The sequence below is a fragment of the Natator depressus genome, chromosome 7 (assembly GCF_965152275.1).
Source record: "Natator depressus isolate rNatDep1 chromosome 7, rNatDep2.hap1, whole genome shotgun sequence".
Taxonomy (NCBI): domain Eukaryota; kingdom Metazoa; phylum Chordata; order Testudines; family Cheloniidae; genus Natator; species Natator depressus.
In genome coordinates this window covers 55,173,642-55,198,897 of record NC_134240.1, presented here as the reverse complement: position 1 = coordinate 55,198,897, position 25,256 = coordinate 55,173,642, and the positions used below count along the sequence as shown (strand labels likewise).

Below are 25,256 nucleotides of genomic sequence, written 5' to 3'. Positions count from 1 at the left end.
GCTACACGGTGTTTCGCATGTCGGAAAGGAGGGGATGGTCTCTGCTGTAACTAAGACAGGATGGTGGGCCCCCCATTTTAGCTCTTTTGCAGCCCGCCACTGTGCAGCCTGTACCATTTGCCAAAGCCATAATATTGGTAAACCTGTAAAAGTGGCCCAGGGGTTCCGGGGCCTGCCTCAAGCACCGTTCTTGCATTGGCAACTTGATTTTGTACAAATGCCTAAGTGTCAACAATATGACTTTATATTGGTTATGGTATGTTTATTCTCTGGTTGGATTGAAGCCTTTCCTTGTCGCAAGGCTGACTCACTCTGTTGCCAAATGTTTGTTAAATCATATTATGCCTGCCAAGGGAATTCCTGCTACTCTGTCCAGTGATCGGGGTACACATTTTACTGGACAACTTGCTCAACACCTGGACCGTATATTGCATATCAAACACCTGTTGCACTGTCCCTACCACCCACAGAGTGCAGGTGCAGTTGAAAGACGAAATGGTATACTTAAGAATAAGCTAGCTAAAATGTGTGACTCTACAGGATTAAGCTGGCCAGTAGCCTTACCATTAGCCCTTATGGACATGAGATCCACTCCATCCCAAAGGCATAAATTAAGTCCCTTTGAAATTTTTATGGGTCGTCCTATGCGAGCTATGACTACCATTACTCCTGTTCCAGATTTGAACTTGACTCACAGTGCACTCCTTCAGTATTCCAAGGGACTAATGCAAGCTGGAAGTCACTTCCATTCACAGGTTCAAGCCGCCTGGGCCACGGAACCCACCTCCGACGCTTGCCACAACCTCGAGCCAGGTGATTGGGTCTACGTACGGCGCCATCATTGAAAGCACGCCTTGGCGCCCCGGTGGAAGGGTCCTCATCAGGTACTGCTCACTACACAGATGGCTGTTAAACTATCTGGCATCGCAGTGTGGATACATGCTTCACAGTGTAAGAAGGCACCATCCCCAGAGAACCAATCATCACCTCAGGACAACGCAGAGTCAATTTTGACTCCAGAAGAAGACGTAGAGGAACAGTCTGCAATACCTTACAATCTATGCTCTCGTAAGGGTTGCCAGAAGCAGACAACGAAAAAAAAGAAAAAAAAAAAAAGTAGCGAGCCTAGAGCCTACTGCCTGGTGGGCGTAAAACCGTGACTGCGGTTCCCTCAGTTGAGGTTGTCAGAACCAGAAGAGCCTTGCCTCCAACATGCGCCTCTGCCTGTTCCTCGGCTGCTGGTATCTTATGGTCTGGGGAGACCACGATGACAGTTCTTTTATCCAGCAGCAGGTGTGGATAGCTCAGACCCTTAATATTTCTAATTGCTGGGTCTGCAGCCACATCCCAGCCCACTCTCAAACTGGTGTTCCTGTCCTGGCTATCCCACTCAAGTCCCCAGACCTCACTGGAGGGCCTCGTCCGTTTAACAAAATATGGAACAACAATGACACTTGGGAAGCAGTGGGAATAAATGCATCTAAATGGATAAGTGCGGTGGAGGGAAAGGGTCATTGGTGTTGGGTGTGTAATGGGACAGGGCCGGATCTGGGGAAAAGCCGTTGCCTTCAGCATATTGTGGCCAATGGTGTATGGGATTATTCAAACAAAACTAAAAAGGGGCGGGCCGGGTATGGAGATATGAATTTTTTTCTCAACCTGGGATCAAACAGAGAAATCAATCTCATGTTCCCCCTACAGTAACCTTAGTGAAAACAATACAATCTTTCAATGTCATGCAAATAACACCACTCCTCGTAAGGAGAATTACCCTGTACCCTTTGGGGGATACTACTACTCCTTTGTAAACACCTATTTGACAAACGAGTGCAACTGACCCTTCCCGGCCTTAATAGGCCATCACTGGGTGTGTGGGACCAGAGCTTATACCGCACTACCAGCTAATTGGTCAGGAATCTGTTATCCCGCCCGACTCTTCCTACAATTCCGAGTGCTAGGAACCTTCCTTCGAGAATGCCTCCGCAATTTCAGGCGAAAAAGAAGGGACTTAACAGATGCCTAATGGTATGTAAATAACATAAGCCCCTTAACCTGGGAAGAGGCCATTGGTGGTTCCTTAATACCATTAGGGGGAGTAATACACCATGCAAAAAGGCTCCTAAGGTTACAAGCAGTAGTTGAAATAATGGCAAATGAAACCGCAGAACGTTTAAGAGCCCTGGCCAAAGAAACAGGGGCAATCCGACAGATGGCCCTCCAAAAACTGTCAGGCATTGGACATAGTGCTGGCGGCAAAAGGAGGGACTTGTGCTCTCATTGGAAAAGACTGCTGTGTGTATATACCAGACAACACCAATGAGGTAATAGATCATGCTAGCCACTTAGAACAAATCGCATATCTTCCCCACGAAGAGCCAAGATCTTTATGGAAGTGGCTAAGTAACCTTTTCAATTTCTCTGGCATAGGAAACTGGTTGTTTCAGGGAGCCCCAACTCTCCTGATTGGAATCCTAATAATTTTTGTATGTTTTCAGTTACTTTCCTGTTGTATCCAAAATTGTGTCAGGCATGCTACACAGATAACTGCCCCAAACCAGAGTGCTAATTTGATGATTTTAAATATCACTGATGAACAAAGAGATAAAGAACGATTGATATGTGGAACCCAGTAATTGTTGGTCATTGCGTAGCTTGACCAAAAGGAGGGATTGTGAAAGTAGAATGAATTATATTGAAATTATAATTCATTAAAGAAATGCATCTGGTGGATTTGTTGAAATATAGTTGTCAGGAAGAGAAACATTAAGGAGTGTGAGACTACGGGTCCTCAAACTAATTAACTTAGAGCTCCTACTGAGCTAGGAGATTGGTAAATGTTAGTATGCAAATAAGATATGTATGTATATTTATCAGTTTCTGCTTCCTTTTGTCTCCTATGTTAAATTAGCTTTGGCTTATGTGTATAAATAAGTTAGCTTGAGCTTTTGCAGGGGGCTCACATATCTGGGTACATTGGCAAAGCTCTTTGCTAATAAACAGAGCGGTCTGACAAATTCTGTGAGCCTTGAATCTGACTTTGACACTAGCAGTACTGAAGAGAGGGCTGGATGGCTCAGGGGACAATGGTCACTGGCTCATGCACAGGAGAGGACCATGAAAGGTTCCTAGCACCTGAGAGCTGTTCTTTGGGAAGTGCACTGAGAAGTGTCAGTCTGGCTCCTGATGGACTGGAGACCAAAACTCAAATCCATCCCCACTGTGCCATGGTGGGGGGGTCTGGCAAAGGGATCCAGGGGTGGCTGGGGCTGCAGATAGAACTACCAAATGCTCACACACAGAGCTGGTCCCTGCCGGCAGAGTCCGAGGGAGGCTGGTTTAGGGAGCTTCCTTGCCCTTGCCCAGCCTGTATCTGGTACATCTATACAGAGAGGTCTTCAGCCTGTAGGGCTGCCAGCCTGCCCCCTCTCACCTGCATTGTAACAAGAGCAATGGGATTAGGGGAGAAGTTTCCAGTTGCTTCCTTCTCTTTGGGAGGGCCGAGCCTGCTCTGTAACCAAGCCCCAGAAGGGCTGTGATGGGAGCAGGGAGAATGCTGGGTGCGTCCCGCAGGGTGGCTCAGTGTTTGGAGTTTGGCACAGATGGTTGTTAATGCCCCAAAGCTTCCAAGCCAATGGCTACATCTTGAGAACTGGGCCTCGGGAGTGATGGGACAGCTCAAACAGTGGGAGCGTGGCCATGTGCCGGGCCCAGGAATGAGGCACTACAGCGCCGATCGTCACAGGTATTTAGGTGCCTAGCGCCTATTGATTTCAAGGGGAGTTAGGTTCCTAAATACCTTGGGGAGCTGGCCCTAAAACTAACTCCGCCGGCAGGATCAGGCTAAAATGTATTAACGTCCCTGACTGCCCAGTGTGGAGAAGGTGCTTTTACGGTCTTCATCTCTCCTCCATTCAGCACATCCTCCCACTCAGCTACGTGTCCTTTTCCTTCCCAGGGAAAGCTACTGCTGCCTGAGCACAGGGAGCGACCTCCTCTTCTGAAAGCAGGTGCAAACCTGCTCGCTGGTGTGAAAACAGGCATTGGAAACTGCCCCCGGCTGCCTGGGCAGCACACTGCTTGGGGAGCGTCTCTGGCGCAATAACCAGGCCGGGACTTGGCTCTCACATGGCACCTTTCGTTGGCTGCACAAAGACAACTGTGAACATTAAGGGCTGTGCTCCTGTTGACATTTGCATCAGGCATCACTGGGAGCAGCATCCAGGCTTAATTAGGTCCCCTGCAAGGTAAGCATTGTTACCTCTGCTTTTCTGATGTGTGAAGAAGCTGGGTGGTGGTGGGGTAATTGACTCACCCAAAGTCACACAGCAGGTCAGGGGTAGAGTCCTGGATAGAACCCAGGAGTCCTGACTCCCAGGCTCCTGTCTGAACTTTTAGATTACATTCCCGTAGCCAGGAATAGAACCCAGGAGTCCTGACCCCCTGACGGAACAACTAGACATCACTGCCTCCACAAATTTGCAAAGGGGAAAAAGTATTCTGGGACTAGCTCGTGTAGTGTAACTTTTCAAAGGTTCTGTTTGCCTCCAACAACCTATATGAATTTCTGCTGAGAATGAGCAAGGGGAGGAGGAAAGGGGGTGGGTGGAATGACATGCTGAGCTGGCTAATCCAGGGCCATCCCTTCTCCATTTGAATCCACTGTTTCCTCCTACTGGCTCTGGGAAATCTTCAGCTGGTTTCATTATACTTTGCTTTGCACAAGGCCAGTGTGTTATTTTCAGATGTTGATATGCCGGCTGGATTCACGCCTGACCTTTCATTTCAGAGTCCCACAGGTTATATTGAGGTCTGGTCAATCTCCGTCCCTTGGCCATGAAGAGAACAGTACCCAGTTACTAATGATTCTGCACCCACGGACCGGGGGAAAGCACTAACGCAATATGGTCTAGGGGTAGCACACTGAAGTGGGAGTCAGAAGACTTGGGAGCTAGTCCCAGCCCTGCCACCGAGCTGCTGTGTGACCTTGGGCCACTTCAGATCCCTGATGCTCATTTTCTCCTCCCACTGTTTGTTGGTCTTGTCTAGTTAGACTGCAAGCTCTTTGGAGCAAAGGCTGTCTCTACTGTGTGTTTGTGCTGCACCTAACACTATGGGGCCCTGGTCTCGCTTGCTGTTGTAATGCAAATAATAATAATACAGCAGGTGGTAATGAACAGAGTCCAGGAGGCAGGCAGGCAAGAAATAAGCAGGTGGAGCTTACGGGTCAATGATACACCAGAAAGGTATTAGCTCCCAGGAGAAAGTCCAGGGAAGAGCAGCAGCAATTTATGCATGGCAGGCGGGACTGTCTTATGGAGAACAGTGAGAACATGATGGACCCCCACAGCCTGGTGGGATGGGAGAAGAGAATGCAAGTAACTGATGGGTGCAGAAACACCAAGAGTTCCCGGGATGGTTTGGGGAGGTGTAATTATGATTACAGGGGTGAAACTGAGCGGAAGCAAATCTAGGCTGAATATCAGGGAAAAACACCCTGACATGGAGATGTATTAGGCAGCAGAATCATCTCCCAAGGGAAGTGACAGACCCCTCGTCCTCTGGGGGCATTGAAAATATGGTGAGACCTGGAGAAGAAGCTGTAGGAGTGATCCCGCCCTGGCTGCTAGGCAGGAGCCAAGAGGTCATGTCCAGCTCCTATGTGGGTGATCTACTTCCATATTTAAAACAAGGGTTTTACTCTGGCTGGGTACGAGGATCGACCTTGCATCCAGGTGTCTGTGTGCAGGACACTGTCTGCCAGTGTGATGAGAGGCGGGTGAAAGATTCCTGTGACATCAGAGAGGCCCCTGCCTGCCATGCGTAACTGAGAACAATGGTTGGTGGGGTGGGGTTGCAGGCAGAGCTGGCTCCATGAATTAAATAAATCTCTTCTTCCGCCCTCTTACTAAAAGTTTGTCCTCTGGGCTGATACAGATGGGGAAAATGAGGCACAGCGGGGTTAAATGACTCACCAAGGTCAAATAGGAGCACAGCTGGGAATACAAGCCAGGAGTCTTGGTGCCAGGTCACCTGCTCTAACCATTATGCAACAGTCTGAAGGGATCCTAAAATATATGCCTTTTACCATCAGGTAAACCCCAAATGATATATCTTATCATTTTAAGTGAGTTATTCCATGCTTATATGTCAACCCCACTCTTGGCGGACACTCTGGGGATTGAGCCGGGGACCTCCAGAGCTGCATGAATCACTACAGTTTGAGCTAAAGAGCCAAGCCTCTGTAAGTGGTGGCTATAGCAACACCCATCCTGTAGATCGGCACAGAGGGGGACCTGCATCGCTCACTGCATGCAGAACTGTGTCTCCCTAGCAGGGCTGCTGCTAAGTCTCTGCAAAGACACAGGGGTCTTTGCAGACCAGCTTTCAGGATTGGGGTCTACATGGAAATTTGCCTGCCTGTAAAATTCACAAGATAGTCACAATTCTCGTCCCAGAAAGGGTTACCGACAGCGGATCACTTGATGATTACCTGTTCTGTTCATTCCCCCTGGGGCACCTGGCATTGGCCACTGTCAGTAGACAGGATACTGGGTTAGATGGGCCTTTGGTCTGACCCAAAATGGCTGTTCTTATGACCGCCTCCTTGGACAAAGGGAAATTTTGTTCCATTGAGCAAGGCTGGGGGCAGCTTTCGGCACAGCGGAGATCTCTTCCCTTAGGGGAGAATTTCTGGCTACCCACTATGGCAACACAACAGGAAAGAGATTCCCTGGGAATTGAAGATGCTCTTCATGTTCCAGATCAGGGCCCGCATGCTCTTATTCTTTCTAGTTTTCTAGTCCCCAAGTTGCACAGGGGGTGAACTGTCCAAGGTGGATTAAATGCAAACAATGCCCCAGAGTGCTTTAAAGCTAATCCAGAGTGAAGACACTCTGTCAGATGTAGTTTTTGGGGTGGGAGACCTGCAATTAAGGCCAGATGCAAACAACACAGCCTGCCCACCTCCCCAATCTTTCCTCTCCTCCTGACCCTCATGCCCAGACAGAGACAACTGTGTCAACAGCAACCCTGAAGCGTGCTCCAGCCAGGACTCGGTTATAGGTGCAAAATCCTGAAGGTTAGTAGCACTTAGGCACCACTCTCACATTTAACAGCATGAAGCAGGATCACCTCTGGTTAGTGAGTAGAGACATCAAGCAAACCAATGGCACTGAAATAAACCCTCTCAGCCCACATATACACACACACCTGTTACACAGGAGACTGGTCATCGGCTCTGCCCCTGGCGAATGGGCTGCTTTTTGCTACTATGGCACTGTCATTGGGGGCTGTCCACACATGTCCACTGTTAGCTGAACATGGACCTACGGACGCAGTCACGACCATGGCCCCTCGTCAATTGTCACACGGATCCCTTCTGGCATTAAGCAACCCCATTGCTGGTTTATTATTGAACATTTCACCCATAGTCTTTAAAGCAGAGCTTTGTCAACCCCTTCTCCTCAGCACCAGGTTCTCCCAGCACATTTTCATGGGTACACTGCTCATTCCCCCACCCCCAACAGTCAGCCAACACGAATATCCTCCCATCTCGTGACAGAGTCTTTTTGCTATTTGAATCTCTGTCCTCCTCTCTGTCTTCTTTCCGCTGTCCTCTTTCTGACCTCCTCTCAGGACTCAGCTTTCCACAGAGATTTCCCCTCAGCCCCTCCCTGGGCTATTCTTCTGACCTTCCTCCATTTTGCCTTTTGCAGCTGCCTAGCTAGCTTCTAAAGCAGCTGTTGCACCCTCATTAGCCCAGCCTGGGCCCATCAGACAAGTCATCAGGGAAGCTGGACTTGCTTCATTTAAAGGAACCAGCCACTCTTTGCCAGGCACCCTGCCTGAAGGATCCAAAGCATTTTACAAACAATACATTCGGCCTCATAACACCCCCACCTTTGTAAAATAGAGAAGGGTTATTACACCCAGGGGGAAACTGAGGCACTGAGCTGCTGAGGCCTTGGCTCTCCAACTGGCTGAGTATGGTGTGGATGGACAGGGAGGAGGCACAAGCAATGCAGGGAGCTGGCTGCAGTTCCTTGGTTTAGGCCTGACCAACCCTGCACAGCGTAAGGGCAGCCCTGATGTCACTGGAGGACCACCTCTGTCATATGTGTCCTGTGTGACCTTAGACAAAGCATGTCTCTCTCCCCAACAGAAGTTGGCCCATTAAAAGATCTCACCTCACCTGCATAGTGTCTCTTAGGCAGACCACTCTGATCCAGCTCCTCAGAGGTGTTTAGGGGCCTGACTCTCAGTAATTGTTGGATCTTGGCCAGAATTTCACAGATGCCTCGTGGAATTTTCAAAAGTCCCTAAATAGGTTTGAGACTTTCAAAAATCTAGGAGCCTAAATACCTTTGACTTGCTGGACTTCTGCGCTTCGGTTCCCAGTCTGTACAATGGGATGAGAGCACTTCCCCACCTCACGGGGTGTTGTGACAATGACGATTGGATACCCTGGTGATGGGGGCCAGACAAGTACCTTAGACAGGTAGACAGGTGTCACTGACAGGCAACTGCCCCTCAGGATGCCCTCTTGTGGCGCAGCATCACCCTGCAGGTGCACTGATCTCTATTCCCCTGCCTGGCTCTTGTATAATGCCACTCCCAGGCCAGAGTACTGTGAACTGAGATTTTCCCTCCAAGGGGTCTCATTTATTACATCTCTTATGGTACATCCCATTGGTCCTTAGCCCCTCCAGTGCATCCACTGACCCCCCTTGATTCAGGATTCCCAAAGCCTTCCTCCTTGGGGGCTGCACGGATAACTCCGGCTGGCTGCAGACCTCAGTCAGCTTCTCTAAGCTGGCCCTGTGCAGGTCTGGGTCAGCAGACAAACTTCTTCCAAACTATCTGCCCCCTTTCTGTTTGGCTTCTCCTACATCTCCATGCCTGACCTGATTTTGACATGACCGGTCTGTCAGATGTCTTCCTCACCTTGGGATGAGAGCTGAGTGAAGCATAGATGGGGCTTACTTCTTAAAGGGCCAGTCACCCTGTGACATCAGGTACTTCTGATACCCCTCATGCCCCTCAAATTGCCCCCCCATATTGGCATGCAACCAGCCAACCATGATGATCAAACTGCCCACTCCCCCTTGGCAGGGGACAGAATGGGGGAAGCTCCCACCATTGCCCAGGCTGTGAGTAATGAGCGGAATTCAGTTCCCAGGTCTGTCAAACCAGCTCTCAAAAATCCCGACAGAAATAGCATATTATTAAGAGCAGGAAGGATGCTCAGAAGCAGTAGCTGGGCTCCACCCTCAGGAAAGCAGCTGAGGAGCGGTACTTTGGGCCCAGGTTCTGGAGAACACTTGCTCACGAGTCTACCTACGTGGTTCTTTTGTCAGGGGACACTTGGTCCAGCCACCACTGCTAATAGCAATCATCAGCATTGCATTATTTGTAGAGAGCAGCATGGAGTTCAAAGAGATCTGACTCGAGCCAGGAGCGGAGAAATTGACTGAAATGCAGTCGGGGGCCAGCACTTTGTTTCTGGATGGAAATGCCACCGTACATAGTAACACAGACTACATGGGGCTCGTGCTTGGACAGAGGTGGTACGCTCGAGGAAAGGTCAGGGACCTTCTGGCTGATCCAAGAGCGCTGGGCAGCCTTCAGGAGCAAATTTATCACTGGATTGACAGCCCTAGAGATGGAAACGATCTCCGTAGCTACAGCATGGGCATGCCCTGTGCTTATCCATAGCACGGGCACCAAATATGCCCCGCTCATTCCTTGGTCTCTCTGCCTAGACCCCCTACACAGAGAGACAATTAGTTCCATCGCTTCTGTCCATTGAGACCTACCAAACTCATCTCCCATGGCCCTGTTACTGTTCCCTCACCCATTCCTCCCCCCCCCACCCAGAACAGCCCAGCCACTAACCCTTGGATGTCTTCCCATCAGCCTATTACATGGCTCCAGACACGGCCCTTGGCGATGCTGGGGAAGGGGCTGCTTTGCCTTACCAGCCCCTCTGAATTGTTACTAACACTGTATGAAATTCATCAGAGGCAGCCAGACCCACCCAGCACGGCAGCCCTGAAAAGCAGGGGGAAAGTGAGGAGAAACAATCACTTCTATTTTTAAAGAAGCCCTGCACAGAGTTGTTATGGTAACTGCACTAATAAGAGAACACATCCCTTCTTCTCTCCCCGACTCAATGACACAGCAATGGAGGAAACATCTTCCCACACCCCTTCCGAGTGCAGATAGGAGGGGGACCATCCATGTGAGGGGAGTGGGTGGGGAGGAGGGCTGACAGAAGAAGCCTAGGGAGGGTGATGGGCTGGGGAAAGGCGGGAGATGGTAAAAGGGCAGGGGGCGTGACAGAGTGGAGAAGGGTAAGGGGCTGAGGGGGCTGGATGGGAAGATGGGGGTTGGTAGCAGGGGGAGATGAGCAGTAGGGGGGAGATGGAAGTCAAGGGCACAGAGAGGGCTAGAGGAAAGATGGGGTCAAGTGGGCAGAGGCAATATGGGGCAGGGGCAGACTGTGAACAGGATGGGCAGGAGGGAGGGGCACAGTGGGGGAGGTGGGGAGCAGCTTGAGGGGCAAACGGGGGGCTGGTGGGTGTGAGAGCCAGAGACAAAAGATTTGCAGGCTGGGGGAAGGGTGGTCCAGAGGAGTTGGGTGAACTGAGAGTCCCAGAACTTTTGGGGGAGCTGCATGGGCTGCTTCTCAGGGGAACCTCTCTGGGGGAGACCACCCATGGGGGGAGGGAAGCGAGGCACTATGGAAAGGAAAAAGCAAACCCTGCAGAGCCGCCTCCAGCAGGGAAGGGAGAGGGGCAGGGACCCAGGAAGTGTGTTAGGGAACTAGACCCCCTGCAGCCTGGATTTCCCTGGGAAGTGCTTGGACCTTGGCAATGGGTGTAATCAATCAAACGTTCCCCACTCCTCTTCTCCCCCTGCATCCTGTAGCTTCCCTCCCCGTCTCATCAGGGGCATGTGAGGCAATCAGAAGTGGGAATAGCAGGAGACACTGGAGTTTATGGGGTGCTTGATGGGAGAGGGACTGTCTGAGCTGGGAGTCCCCCAGCTGCCTCCTTTTTACCCCAGGAAGGTCTGGAGCCATACCGCACCCGAGGCGGCAGAGAGGAAAAGGAGCAGATCCTGCTCCCTCCAACCTGTCCAAGCCAGAATGGCCTGGCCCCCCTGGCACTCTCAGGGGGTGTGTGGGTGGGGGCAGAAGGTTGGGAGCAGAAGCCCCACACTGGGTGCACCATGTGTGGCTGCCTTGGCATCTCCTTTCTGATACATTCATGCCCTAGTCCCTCTTCTCCACCCAACCACAGCCCCACACATAAGGGGATGCACTTGATGGGCACCCGCCCCTGGGTGGACATCCACCTGCCTGCACACCAGAAGCTGGGGCTCCCTGCTCCCTTCGATCTGATAACTGCTGGGTGAGAGGGGACAGAGAGGCAGTGGGGAGGAGGGGAGCAGGGTAGGATGTGGAGGCAAGGGACAGACAGAAGGCATGGAGGGAGAGGGTGGGGGGAGGTGTCATTATGGAGTGGGGATGATGGGGTCAGGCTGAGGCGACCGAGGGAGAGCCAGGCCAGCGTGGGGGAGCTGAAGACAGGGAGGGAGGGCTGGGGGCTGGAGAGGTGGGGCAGTGTGAGGGTGCTGAAGAAGGGCGGGTGGGTAACAGCGGGCTGGGGGCTGCTCTGGCAGGCAGGGGTGTCTGGGTGGGGGACGTGTGGGGCTGGGGAGGGGGCAGGCTGGGGAGGAGAGGAAATCTGTGAGGGTGGGGGCAGAGTGGGGAACAGAGGGGCTGGTTGGAAGTGGGGGGCAGGGCGGGTGGGGGTCTGGGTGCGAGATGCATGGATGGAGGCTGGGAGGAGGGGATGCGGGTGGAGGCAGAGGGCCGGATGGTGTGTGGGTGCGGGACAGAGAGGCTGCATGAAGGGCAGAGGGGGTGGCTGGGGGTGTGGGCTGAGGGGCAGGGTGTTTCGGCGCAGGATCGGGGTGTGCATGGGGAGGGCGGGATCTAGGTGGGGGCAGGGCGCAGTACTCCCCCCTCCCCCCCCCACTTACCGGCAGCGCCGCCCCGGCCGGGCGGGGGTCCCGGCTCGGCGTGGTGCTGAAGGGACAGCTCCGAAGCGGGCAGCCCAGCGCGCATGCGCACCTCCAGCCCCTCCGGCTGCTCCCCCGGCTGGGGAGGGGTGAGATAGGAGCCGGGGGGAGGTGGGGTCAGCTGTGCACGAGTCTGTGTGAGGGGTGGTGGTGATTGTGTGTGTGGGTGTGACTGATGATTGCGTGGGGGTGAGTCTGAGGGGGGTGACTGTGAGTGGGTGTGAGGGGTGGTGGTGATTGTATGGGGGTGTGGGTCAGTCTGAGGGGTGGTGGTGACCGTGGTGGGTGTGAGGGGTGGTGGTGATTGTGTGGGGGTGAGTCGGAGGGGGGGTGACTGTGGGTGGGTGTGAGGGTTGGTGGTGATTGTGTGGGGGTGGGGGTGAGTCTGAGGGGGGTGACTGTGGGTGTGTGCGAGGGGTGGTGGTGATTGTGTGGGTGTGACTCTGAGGGGGGGTGACTGTGGGTGGGTGTGAGGGGTGGTGGTGATTGTGTGGGGGTGGGGGTGAGTCTGAGGGGGGTAACTGTGGGTGTGTGTGAGGGGTGGTGGTGATTGTGTGGGGGTGGGGGTGAGTCTGAGGGGGTGACTGTGGGTGTGTGTGAGGGGTGGTGGTGATTGTGTGGGGGTGGGGGTCAGTCTGAGGGGGGGTGACTGTGCGTGGGTGTGGGGGTGGTGGTGATTGTGTGGGTGTGAGTTTGAGGGGGGTGGTGACTGTGGATGAGTGTGGTGGGAAGGGTGGTGGTAACTGTGTGTGGGTGTGAGGGGGTGATGATTGTGCACGGGATGGTTCCGGGCCCTTTCACACAGGCTGGACACCCCATGGTGCTGGGCCAAACACCGTGTGCACAGAGCTGAGGCTGGTCCCTGGCCAGCGTGCTGGGGGTGAGGGGTCCTTCCTCTATGGCAGGGGCCTGCCATCAGGAGCAGCATGGGCCAATCCCCATGGCACTACAGCACAGCCCTGCCGGCTTCCTTCCCCCCACCCCAAACTGTGCCCTGCCATGCCCCCAGCCAGCACAGCCCTGTCCTGATCTGTTCCCCCAGCACAGCCCTGCAGTGACCCTCCAAGCACAGCCCTTCCGTGCCCTTCCCCAGCACAGCTCTGCTGTACCCCCCAGCACAGCTCTGCCGTGCTCCCCCACCCCCAAGCAGTGCAGCCCAGACACCCCCCGCCCCAGCAGTCACACAGCAAGCCAGGCATTAGCTCCCATCTTGAAATCCTGCACCTGGAGACCAGCTGCAGAGATGCAGGCAGAAGCCATCCAGAGAGGGCAAAGGGGCTTTATTGATCACCGGGGATGTAGCAGCATCTGCTCTTCTCATCCCATTAGTTCCTCCCAACCTATCCTGAGTGGCAAAACCTCCATGGACGCTAGGGGGAGCCTTCCCCCTGAAATTCCTCTGCGTTCCCCGGGGAGGGGGAGGGGGGCAGGGAAGGGGCCTTCCTTCACCCAGAAATCAAGCAGCAGCCTGGTGGTCTGGACTGTGGGCCCTTTAGGGCTTGATCCCGCATGCTGCTGGGCGCTTGGCCCTCCATCCACTGAAGCACATGCTTACCTCTAAGGATGTGAGGGGGCCCATTCAGCACATGCTCCAGTGCTTTCCTGGATCAGAGCCATGGCATTAGGCACCTTGCAAGATCCAGCCCTTAATGCCAGAGACCATTGGGACCGATTGGAAGAGAAATTCAGTGTAAAGCAAACGATTTTCTGGCTGTATGTCATTGCCCCTTTCCTACCTCCGTTCATGAGGTCCACGCTTCTTTCCCCTCATGCTTCCCTTTTTTGACTGCTATACGCCTGGATCCAAATACAGCACTGGTGTAAATGGACATGACTGTATTCATGTTGGTTGGAGTTGCAGCCCCTTAGAGCAGGTCTGATTTTGAGGTACCATTGTGGGGTACTTCCTTGCAGTCATACAAGCTTGAAAAGCTGCTTAACCCACCTGCAATGTTTAAAAACAAAAGAAATGCAACAGAACATTGAATTTGCCTTTTACGTTCTGTTTGTTTTTTGCATTTCACTCAACTTGGCTCAGACTGGTCAGTTTCATTTAATCATAGAATCATAGAGTATCAGGGTTGGAAGGGACCTCAGGAGGTCATCTAGTCCAACCCCCTGCTCAAAGCAGGACCGATTCCCAATTTTTGCCCCAGATCCCTAAATGGCCCCCTCAAGGATTGAACTCACAACCCTGGGTTTAGCAGGCCAATGCTCAAACCACTGAGCTATCCCTCCCCACAAAAAAAAATCTTTAGCCAGTTTCTTTCCCAGGTTTTCATGCGCTAGCCCAGTGCTAGCGTGTTTAGGTTTCTAACATTATTAATTATTTGTATAGTACCAAGAATGTGTCAGGCACATATAAAGACAGGGACTAGTTTCTGAGCTCAGTTCCACCAGTGTAAATCCAGAATCACTCCTCAGCAAGGGAATTGGCTGAGAGCAGAATCTAGTTCTGCTCCAAAAACTTACAGTCTAAAGAGCAGGGGGAACGTTGAAAGGTAAATGGTTTTAATTTCAATGTTTTTAAAATCTTGATTCATTTCAGCATAACAGGGGTTAGCAATACATTCGCTCACATGTTCTGTGTTTTTAACAACATTGAAATTTTTCTCCTAAATCACTTGACATATGTATCCTCTTTACATTTTGAAATATACTATCACAAAAAACAGCCCTGCTAATTCTCCTCCCCGCATAGGTCCTGCCAATGTCTTCTCCCCTCTAATTGTCCCAAAGCTCACAGACATGGAGTGGGGCAATGAAAAGGACAGGGCAGCAATTCAAATACCAGCTGCACATTTCTCTCCCTCTAGCATTTCACTTTATCAATGCTGACAGCAGTACTTGGTTGAAGGGATCTCTGGTCAGGGTTACATAGAAGAGATCACTTTTCATTTCCCCTGGTGGGGCTGGCATTTCTAGTGGTTAGTCTGAATTCTAGGCCTTTACCTGCCTCTTAGGAACCATCATCCCAAGGAATTTCACAGACTCTGTATTTTCATTAAGGAGCAAAACTTGTTCTTGTTTCACACTCATAAATGCTTGATCCTTCCTCTGACAGGGGAGGGAAAATACAGCCCGGAAGGCAAATTCTGGGCCTGGGCACCTGAGCTAAGCCTTGGGCAAGTCATGGGTGCCCACACTTGAAAAAGTGGCCTCTGATTTTGGGTGCCAACATGAGATAGCTAAGGCCTAATTTTCAGAGGTGCTGAGCACCTGTTACCTGATCACCACCTCTAGAGTGCCCCCTTATGGCATGAGGTAGCTCTGCAGGCACCTTCCCTCAGTTCTTTCTGGGTTCTTTGCAATAATTCCTCCCTTCTACAAGGATTTGGCCTTCTAGCTACGTCACACTTTCTGGGTTATCCAAGTCCAAAACAAATGGAGTCTCTCTCTTCCTGTTCTCTATCCAACAGTGACTCCCGGGGCTTCTTGCTTGGAGTCTGACCTCCCTGGCTCTTCCACACACCTCTGCTCCTAATTCTTCCCCAAGAGATAATTTAGTCACATGACCCACCTGTCATGTGACATTACCCCTTGAGTCACTGGGTCACAAGTGGGGCTAGGCCTGTTACCTGAGCGAGAGGGCAGCAGGAAATAAATCAATGGGGACACGGCTGTCCGACCAACAGATGGTTGACACAAACCATGCTCTTACTTAAAGCCACACTTCATTTAATCTCAAGTACTTACAGTCTACAACAGGTTAGTAAAAACACCCCAACCCTCACATAGTTACCGAAGTCTGGATCACTTTTTGAGTGGTACAGCAACAGTCCAATGGCCCGTCTTCCGTTGGGGACCCTCAGATATGTCCACAAAATGATCCAACTAGCCCAAATTTCTCCCCTCTTATTTATTGTTAGTATGACAATAACATGTCAGTCAAAAAAACTTGTTAAGCAAGCAATTTTAAAGGTTAAGCAAGAGGTTTCCTCAGACTGTTAATTAGACAGATGTGTTTTTGCAACGTCCACATGGTTGAGGGTCCTGACAAACACATCCCAGAGGGCAAATAAGTTTCCTGTTTTCTAAAAACACATTCCTCAGCAATTCCGACAGAGATCTTATCAGGAAGGACGCAGGGCAAGGCTCCTTTCTTATGGCTGCTCAAGCCCCCTCCTCTCCTGGGTGAGCTATGCTAAGGCTGCTGCACAGGCCCACTAAAGGCTACTGACTTGGCTGTTTTTGGCAATAAGCATTGACATTCCAATGACCGGTTGTGGTCCAGGCAATTTACCAATCCACCAAGATCTCCCCCATACAGGCCCATCTCGCCTTAAAGATGCCAGTCACCCTGTGACATCATCTAACACTTCTACCAAAGTCAATGGGAGCTGCGGGTGCTCAGCACAGCTGAAAATCTGGACCAAGTTTGGCCCCCAGATTCAAGAGGCACTTTTGAAAATGGGAGCCTTAGCCCCCCTGAGCCTTGCTCCACTCTCCCACTAGTTCTACACTGATGTAGTTCACTGACCACAACGGAGTGACCTCCCATTCACACAAATGTCAGTATATCACAACCTGGCTCTGTTGAGTTTCCTCGTCTGTAGCACCCCTGGCCTGCCATGCAGGGGTGTTGGGAGACTTATTTCCCTAATGTTTGTGAGCTGGGCCCAAGATGCTATGGAAGGGAAAACTATGATAACTTCCTCCACTAGGCCGGGAACTGCAGGCTTGAAAGGAAAATGGCACCCAGCCCAAGAGGCTAGAAGCTCTCCAGGTATGAGACAGCTGTCACAGAGGTTAGGATGTGAAAAGTGCTCTCTTGAAGTCAGAGTCTGTAATTACATTACTGGGAGAGGCTGGTAGGTCCTGGGACAGGCAAAAAAGCCACACTCATTTGGGTCACTGGTGTTGAGGGAACCCAATTGCAATCTCTGTGCAATGCAGTTTCCTGCCTGCTGGAAATCCAGGCTGTTTCAAAACAGGAATGAACAGCAGTTCCAGGTCGTACCCCTGAGTCTCCTGGCCCATGTGTGAGGTTTTACAGCCATGTTTCCTCACACCATTAAACGTGCTTCTCCCCCTTGTTGCTGTGACGGAGCCACACAAACAGCATGGAATTCGCTGGCCTGTGTTATACGGGAGGTCAGATGAGATGATCACAATGGTTCTGTCTGACCTTCACATCTAGGAAACAACCACGGAAAATGACAACAGGACCATTTCCCCCAAACATGACAGCTGATTCTGGGTGTCCATCTGGAGAGGTTGATGCTGACAGTGCCTGTTTAACAGCCCAGAGAAATTATCTGAAGAGTTAATACATCACAGTGAAGCATTCTGGGCATATATTGGCTTTGCATGAGGCAGCAGCCATTCCCCATTTCACTCCTAGAGCAGGTGCTTCTCTCACCCTGTGATATGTTAGCACCTGGTTTTCCAAATAGTTCAGCTTTCATTTAGGCACCTGGATGCAGGGCCCAGATTGCAGGTGCTCTGTGCCCAGCAGCACCCGTTGAGAACAACAGAGGTTGCTGGAAGCCAAGGCCTTCGGGAGTCTGGCCACATGATTTAGGTGCCTAACTGGAGCTGCTGAAGGCTGAGCTCAGTGGGAAATCAGACCCATAGTGGATATTGTGATTGTTTCTTGGCCTGACTTAATAAATGGTGCTCAGCCCCTCTAGCTGCCACTGACTTCTCTGGGAGGGGAAGGTGCTTAGCACCCCCAAACATCAGCCCATCTAGGGCCCCCACCTTTCTAGGGGCATGAACAACACAAGGCCTCAGACAGATGACTGTTAAAATCCATACTGTCACCAGATCATAGAATCATAGAAGATTAGGGTTGGAATAGACCTCAGGAGGTCATCTAGTCCAACCCCCTGCTCAAAGCAGGACCAATCCCAACTAAATAATCACAGCCAGGGCTTTGTCAAGCCAGGCCTTAAAAACCTCTGAGGATGGAGATTCCACCACCTCCCTAGGTATCATAGAATCATAGAATCATAGAATATCAGGGTTGGAAGGGACCCCAGAAGGTCATCTAGTCCAACCCCCTGCTCGAAGCAGGACCAATTCCCAGTTAAATCATCCCAGCCAGGGCTTTGTCAAGCCTGACCTTAAAAACCTCTAAGGAAGGAGATTCTACCACCTCCCTAGGTAACGCATTCCAGTGTTTCACCACCCTCTTAGTGAAAAAGTTTTTCCTAATATCCAATCTAAACCTCCCCCATTGCAACTTGAGACCATTACTCCTCGTTCTGTCATCTGTTACCATTGAGAACAGTCTAGAGCCATCCTCTTTGGAACCCCCTTTCAGGTAGTTGAAAGCAGCTATCAAATCCCCCCTCATTCTTCTCTTCTGCAGACTAAACAATCCCAGCCTCTCCTCATAAGTCATGTGCTCTAGACCCCTAATCATTTTTGTTGCCCTTCGCTGGACTCTCTCCAATTTCTCCACATCCTTCTTGTAGTGTGGGGCCCAAAACTGGACACAGTACTCCAGATGAGGCCTCACCAGTGTCAAATAGAGGGGAACGATCACGTCCCTCGATCTGCTCGCTATGCCCCTACTTATACATCCCAAAATGCCATTGGCCTTCTTGGCAACAAGGGCACACTGCTGACTCATATCCAGCTTCTCGTCCACTGTCACCCCTAGGTCCTTTTCCGCAGAACTGCTGCCTAGCCATTCGGTCCCTAGTCTGTAGCGGTGCATTGGATTCTTCCATCCTAAGTGTAGGACCCTGCACTTATCCTTATTGAACCTCATCAGATTTCTTTTGGCCTAATCCTCCAATTTGGAATAGGTAACCTATTCCAGTGCTTCACCACCCACCTAGTGAAATAGTTTTTCCTAATATCCAACCTAGACCTCCCCCACTGCAACTTGAGATCATTGCTCCTTGTTCTGTCATCTGCCACCACTGAGAACAGCCGAGCTCCATCCTCTTTGGAACCCCCCTTCAGGTAGTTGAAGGCTGCTATCAAATCCCCCCTCACTCTTCTCTTCTGCAGACTAAATCAGCCCAGTTCCCTCAGCCTCTCCTCATAAGTCATGTATCCCAGCCTCCTAATCATTTTCGTTGCCCTCCACTGGACTCTCTCCAATTTGTCTACATCCTTTCTGTAGTGGGGGCCCAAAACTGGATGCAATACTCCAGATGTGGCCTCAGTGCTGAATAGAGGGGCATAATCACCTCCCTCGATCTGCTGCCAATGCTCCTACTAATGCAGCCCAGTATGCTGCTAGCCTTCTTGGCAACAAGGGCACACTGCTGACTTATATCCAGCTTCTCATCCACTGTAATCCCCAGGCCCTTTTCTGCAGAACTGCCGCTTAGCCAGTCAGTCCCCAGCCTGTACCAGTGCATGGGATTCTTCCTTCCTAAGTGCAGGACTCTGCACTTGTCCTTGTTGAACCTCATCAGATTTCTTTTGGCCCAATCCTTCAATTTCTCTCGGTCATTCTGGACCCTATCCCTACCCTCCAGCGTATCTACCTCTTCCCCCAGCTTAGCGTCATCTGCAGACTTGCTGAGGGTGCAGTCCATCCCATCATCCAGATCATTAATGTCGAACAAAACTGGTCCCAGGACCGATACCTGGGGCACTCTGCTTGATACTGGCTGCAAAGCAGACATCGAGCCATTGATCGCTACCCATTGAGCCCGACGATCTAGCCGGCTTTCTATCCATGTTATAGTCCATTCATCCAATTCATACTTCTTTAACTTGCTGGCAAGAATACTGTGGGAGACCATATCAAAAGCTTTGCTAAAGTCAAGGTATATCACGTTCACCACTTTCCACATATCCACAGAACCAGTTATCTCATCATAGAAGGCAATCAGGTTGGTCAGGTTATGACTTGCCCATGGTGAATCATATTGACTGTTCCTGATCTCTTTCTCAGCAGCCGCAGGCCCCATGACAAAGAGGTGCTCTTTAGATGTGTGATTAGATAGAGATTAGATCCGCCCACAAATGATGGAGACCCTTCCCCTTCAAACCCACCCCCAGGAAAAACTCAGCTGAATAGACAGGCCTTTAGTTCGTGCCAAGGATGAAGAAACCCTCAGGCCCACAGGAACAGGGATTGAAGCAGGGACCTCCAGAGTAAAGAGCATGAGCTGCTACAGCTCCCTAGCTGGTGCTCTATCAGCATCACATCCTCCTTGGACCAGGCACAAAGGGGGACCCATCATAGACACTGCTCTGAGGGTTATACAAGCACTCCACTGAGAACACCCTGCCTCCAGCGGAGAATCTGCATTTGAATTCCAGGGGATCTTAGCAGCCCGGGGCAGAATAAGGGTAAAAGAGGAGGTTGCCAGGACACACTATGATGGACTTGAGAGGTTCCAGAGAGCCAGCAACTCGGGTATGAGATGCTCTTAGGGGGAGACACCCCAAGGCTGCTGAGCTGAGCAAGCGGGAGGCTGATTCCTCACTGGATATTCTATCAAGCACAGCAGGGGATTCAGTTTGGGAACCTCAGGGCCCCTTCTCAGGCCATGCCCGGCGAGACTCTCTTTGAGAGCTCACTGTGAGAGCTGGGCTGAGCTCATGGCAGCCTTGTGGTCTGGCTAGCATGGGCTGGAACAATCTCCTCCAGCCTGTCTGGCACCTGATGGGACTCACCCCATGGCTATTTCAGGAGACACCTCCAAGTGTGCAAAGGTGGTGCCCGTGTAGAACTCATCAATGAAATTGTTTTTAATTTTTCACTTTATTACTATAACTTCATAAGCAAAGTTTTATGAATGAGACAATATTCCTTCATAAACCAGTTACCCCAATAACTGGCTAATTGAGTTTCACTTTCAATCCTATTGCTGCTTAAATCGCTGAAACTTACACTGTTTCAACATTGTAACTTCTGCTCACTGTTTGTCATTCATACTTGTCTATATTGTAACTTCTGTTCACTGTTTGCCATTCCTTACACTTGTCCATATTGACAGGTTTCAGAGTAGCAGCCGTGTTAGTCTGTATTCGCAAAAAGAAAAGGAGGACTTGTGGCACCTTACAGACTAACCAATTTATTTGAGCATGCTCAAATAAATTGGTTAGTCTCTAAGGTGCCACAAGTCCTCCTTTTCTACTTGTCCATATAGTAACTCAAACTCCATTTTAAAATGCTCAATTCATTTTGTAAAAGCTTGCTGCAACCTTCATTTTTGCAAAACCCTGCTGTAATCTTATTAGTTTAGTTTAGATGTGTGAATGAGGTATGTCTGGATGATGGAATCAACCTCCAGCCCCAGCCTGTCCTGACGAAATAAAGTGTAAACACCCAACGGCTGAAGATGCGGACAACAGCCCTGACAAAGTAAGAGGAGTCCACCCTCAAGAGAAAAGAACAAAAGTACAATTGAAGAAACATCAAAGCCAGGTCCTAGGCTGAAAGTCATGTCTGCAATTGACAGGTGATCTATCACACCGAACCCAGAGGCAGCGTGATACAGCAAGACCTATAGACTCTGGATTCAAACTAAAGCCTACAAAAAGGATGGGTGAGATGGAAGACTTTAGAGAGTAACATTCTGCTGCCAACATGGAAGGGCATCGGTGCATGCCCAACAGAGACCCAGCTCTTCCTTGTGCCCGGCTTTCCTGGCCAGTTAGCCGCCACAAGCTGCGAACCCAAGCCACAAACTCAAGCTACATTCAGGACTGGTAACTATACAGCAGCTGCAGAACCTGTGTGTGTGTATGAACGAACGTGTGAATGAATGTGAACCTGAATGAAATGTTATAGCTATAACTGACTGCCTACTACAATTCTTTCTGTATTCACAATAAATGTGACATTTTGTCTTATCCCCTTTAATAAGTTCCTGCTGTTTTTTATTTTATTGGTATAACACCCGTCCTGGCTGGAGGAGGGAGACAGTGCGAGTAGGGCACCTGCTCTAAGGCTAGTGCATGTCTCTGGAGAGAGCTGTGCCAGCACATTCTCTGTCAGCGCCGGCTGTTCAGTGATCCCGCCTGAGTCTATTGACTCGCCAGAAGGTGCCTTAATCCCTCATCTGCTAAATGGGGAATCCTATTTATTCCTTGGTACCGAGTCTCAGATCAAAATAGCCACATGCTGCATCGATGTCTGACCTGTTCCAACATTCCCTCCCCCACCCCAGGCAGTGACGGATTAGCCACTGGGCCTACAGGGCCTGTGCCCAGGGGCCTTGGCCAACTGAGGGGCCCCGCAGCCCCAGCCACTGGGTGGGTGGGGCAGGGAAAGCCCCGGCACCTCAACCCTGCTCCCAGGCAGCAGCGCCAGATGGGCAGGGCGGGCGCAGCGGTGGAAGCCCCCAGTGCTCCCTATCCTTGGCAGAAGCTGGGGGCAGCAGGGGAAGCCGCCCCTCCCCCCGCTCTCCAAAAGAAGCGCCAGGCTGGGCGGGAGAAGCCCCAGTGCCCCGACCCTGGTTCCCCGCAGAGCCGTGGTGGGTGGCCCACATGTACATATCCACCTACACAATTAAATTCAAATTGATTCATCTCAGGCCCTGTTGGCCCAGATTAACCCAGCACCACTGCCTCAGGGGATCCTTACACCCCATAAGGTCCCCAGTCCTTGCACTCAGCTGCTACTAACTGGCTGGCAAACCCCACTGCCCAGCTCCCTGCTCCAGGCCCAGAGATCTACCTGGCTCTGGGCTGAGCACTGGGGCTAGGCCAGGCCTGGGCAGCTCAGCCACCTGCCAGGAAATAGAAGTGAACACATCCATTGTGAGTGGAGAGTCCCCCATTCCCCATTTTGTCCACAATACCCTCCCAACTCAAGGGAGACAAGCTCCCTGTCCCCTCACTGCCCCAGAGCTGGCACTGACCTTGTGGCTCCAGTTTCATTTCTGTCTGTGGCTGGGATACACTCCTGTTTCCTCCCCCGCCACCTCTGTTTCTCTGGGTGAGGTTTTAGTTCTGGGTCTCTTTGTAATTAACAACATCAGTAAATTGGACACAGAGCCCCAAGAAACACTGATCTCCCCCCCACTCTGTAGTAAAACACTTGGCTTCTCTCCCTGGCCCCACTCCTAGGATTGTTTTGTCCTGCTCCCCTCATTTGCCCCCTGCACAATCCTGGCCCTTAATTTTCTCCTATCTCCCTCAGCCCTGTTGCCCCAGGTGTTGCTCACAGTGACTCCAAGCCAGGGAAAGAGGAGAAACAAATGGGGAAACTGGGCTTATCACACCCATATTAAAGACTGGGAAACTGAGGCACAGGGTAGTCAGAGGACTTGGCCAGGGTCCCAGGGTGAGTCAGTGTCCCAGTACTCAGGTGTTTCTGACTCCTCCTCCTGAGCCACCTGTCACGTTGGCTATAAGCTATGACTAACTAACAGGTTTCAGAGTAACAGCTGTGTTAGTCTGTATTCGCAAAAAGAAAAGGAGTACTTGTGGCATCTTAGAGACGAACCAATTTATTTGAGCATAAGCTTTTGTGAGCTACAGCTCATTTCATCGGATGCATACTGTGGAAAATACAGAAGATGTTCTTATACATACAAACCATGAAAAAATGGGTGTTTACCACTACAAAAGGTTTTCTCTCTCCCCACCCCACTCTCCTGCTGCTAATAGCTTATCTAAAGTGATCACTCTCCTTACAATGTGTATGATAATCAAGTTGGGCCATTTCCAGCACGAATCCAGGTTTTCTCCCCACCCCCCGCACAAACCCACTCTCCTGTTGGCAATAGCTACAAGCCGTCAAGAACACTATCCCCGATAATGTCACGGCTAACCTGGTGGCTGAACTTTGTGACTTTGTCCTTACCCATAACTATTTTACATTTGGGGACAATGTATACCTTCAAATCAGCGGCACTGCTATGGGTACCTGCATGGCCCCACAGTATGCCAACATTTTTATGGCTGACTTAGAACAACGCTTCCTCAGCTCTTGTCCCCTAACGCCCCTACTCTACTTGCACTATACTGATGACATCTTCATCATCTGGACCCATGGAAAAGAAGCCCTTGAGGAATTCCACCATGATTTCAACAATTTCCATCCCACCATCAACCTCAGCCTGGTCCAGTCCACACAAGAGATCCACTTCCTGGACACTACAGCGCTAATAAATGATGGTCACATAAACACCACCCTATATCGGAAACCTACTGACCACTATGCCTACCTACATGCCTCCAGCTTTCACCCTGACCACACCACACGATCCATTGTCTACAGCCAAGCTCTGCGATACAACCGCATTTGCTCCAACCCCTCAGACAGAGACAAACATCTACAAGATCTCTATCAAGCATTCTTACAACTACAATACCCACCTGCGGAAGTGAAGAAACAGATTGATAGAGCCAGAAGAGTTCCCAGAAGTCACCTATTACAGGACAGGCCTAACAAAGAAAATAACAGAACGCCACTAGCCGTCACCTTCAGCCCCCAACTAAAACCCCTCCAACGTATTATTAAAGATCTACAACCTATCCTGAAGGATGACCCAACACTCTCACAAATCTTGGGAGACAGGCCAGTCCTTGCCTACAGACAGCCCCCCAACCTAAAGCGAATACTCACCAGCAACCACATACCACACAACAGAACCACTAACCCAGGAACCTATCCTTGCAACAAAGCCCGTTGCCAACTGTGCCCACATATCTATTCAGGGGACACCATCACAGGGCCTAATAACATCAGCCACACTATCAGAGGCTCGTTCACCTGCACATCTACCAATGTGATATATGCCATCATGTGCCAGCAATGCCTTTCTGCCATGTACATTGGTTAAACTGGACAGTCTCTACGCAAAAGAATAAATGGACACAAATCAGATGTCAAGAATTATAACATTCATAAACCAGTCGGAGAACACTTCAATCTCTCCGGTCACGTGATTACAGACATGAAAGTTGCGATATTACAACAGAAAAACTTCAAACCCAGACTCCAGCGAGAGACTGTTGAATTGGAATTCATTTGCAAATTGGATACAATTAACTTAGGCTTGAATAGAGACTGGGAGTGGCTAAGTCATTATGCAAGGTAACCTATTTCCCCTTGTTTTTCCTACCCTCCCCCCCCTTCCTCAGACGTTCTTGTTAAACCCCGGATTTGTGCTGGAAATGGCCCACCTTGATTATCATACACATTGTAAGGAGAGTGATCACTTTAGATAAGCTATTAGCAGCAGGAGAGTGTGGTGGGGGGAGAGAAAACCTTTTGTAGTGGTAAACACCCATTTTTT

General features: G+C 50.8%; 1 protein-coding gene across 2 annotated transcripts in view; it reads right to left on the bottom strand.

Annotated features, from left to right (window-relative positions):
• Positions 1–12,190, bottom strand: part of PSD (pleckstrin and Sec7 domain containing) — a 114,436-nt gene extending 102,246 nt beyond the window's left edge. For both annotated transcript variants that reach the window (XM_074958528.1, XM_074958530.1), the window contains exon 1: positions 12,049–12,190. The gene's annotated coding sequence lies outside the window, so the exon portion shown is untranslated. The remainder of the gene's footprint in view (positions 1–12,048) is intronic.
• Between the last annotated feature and the right edge of the window lie 13,066 nt (positions 12,191–25,256).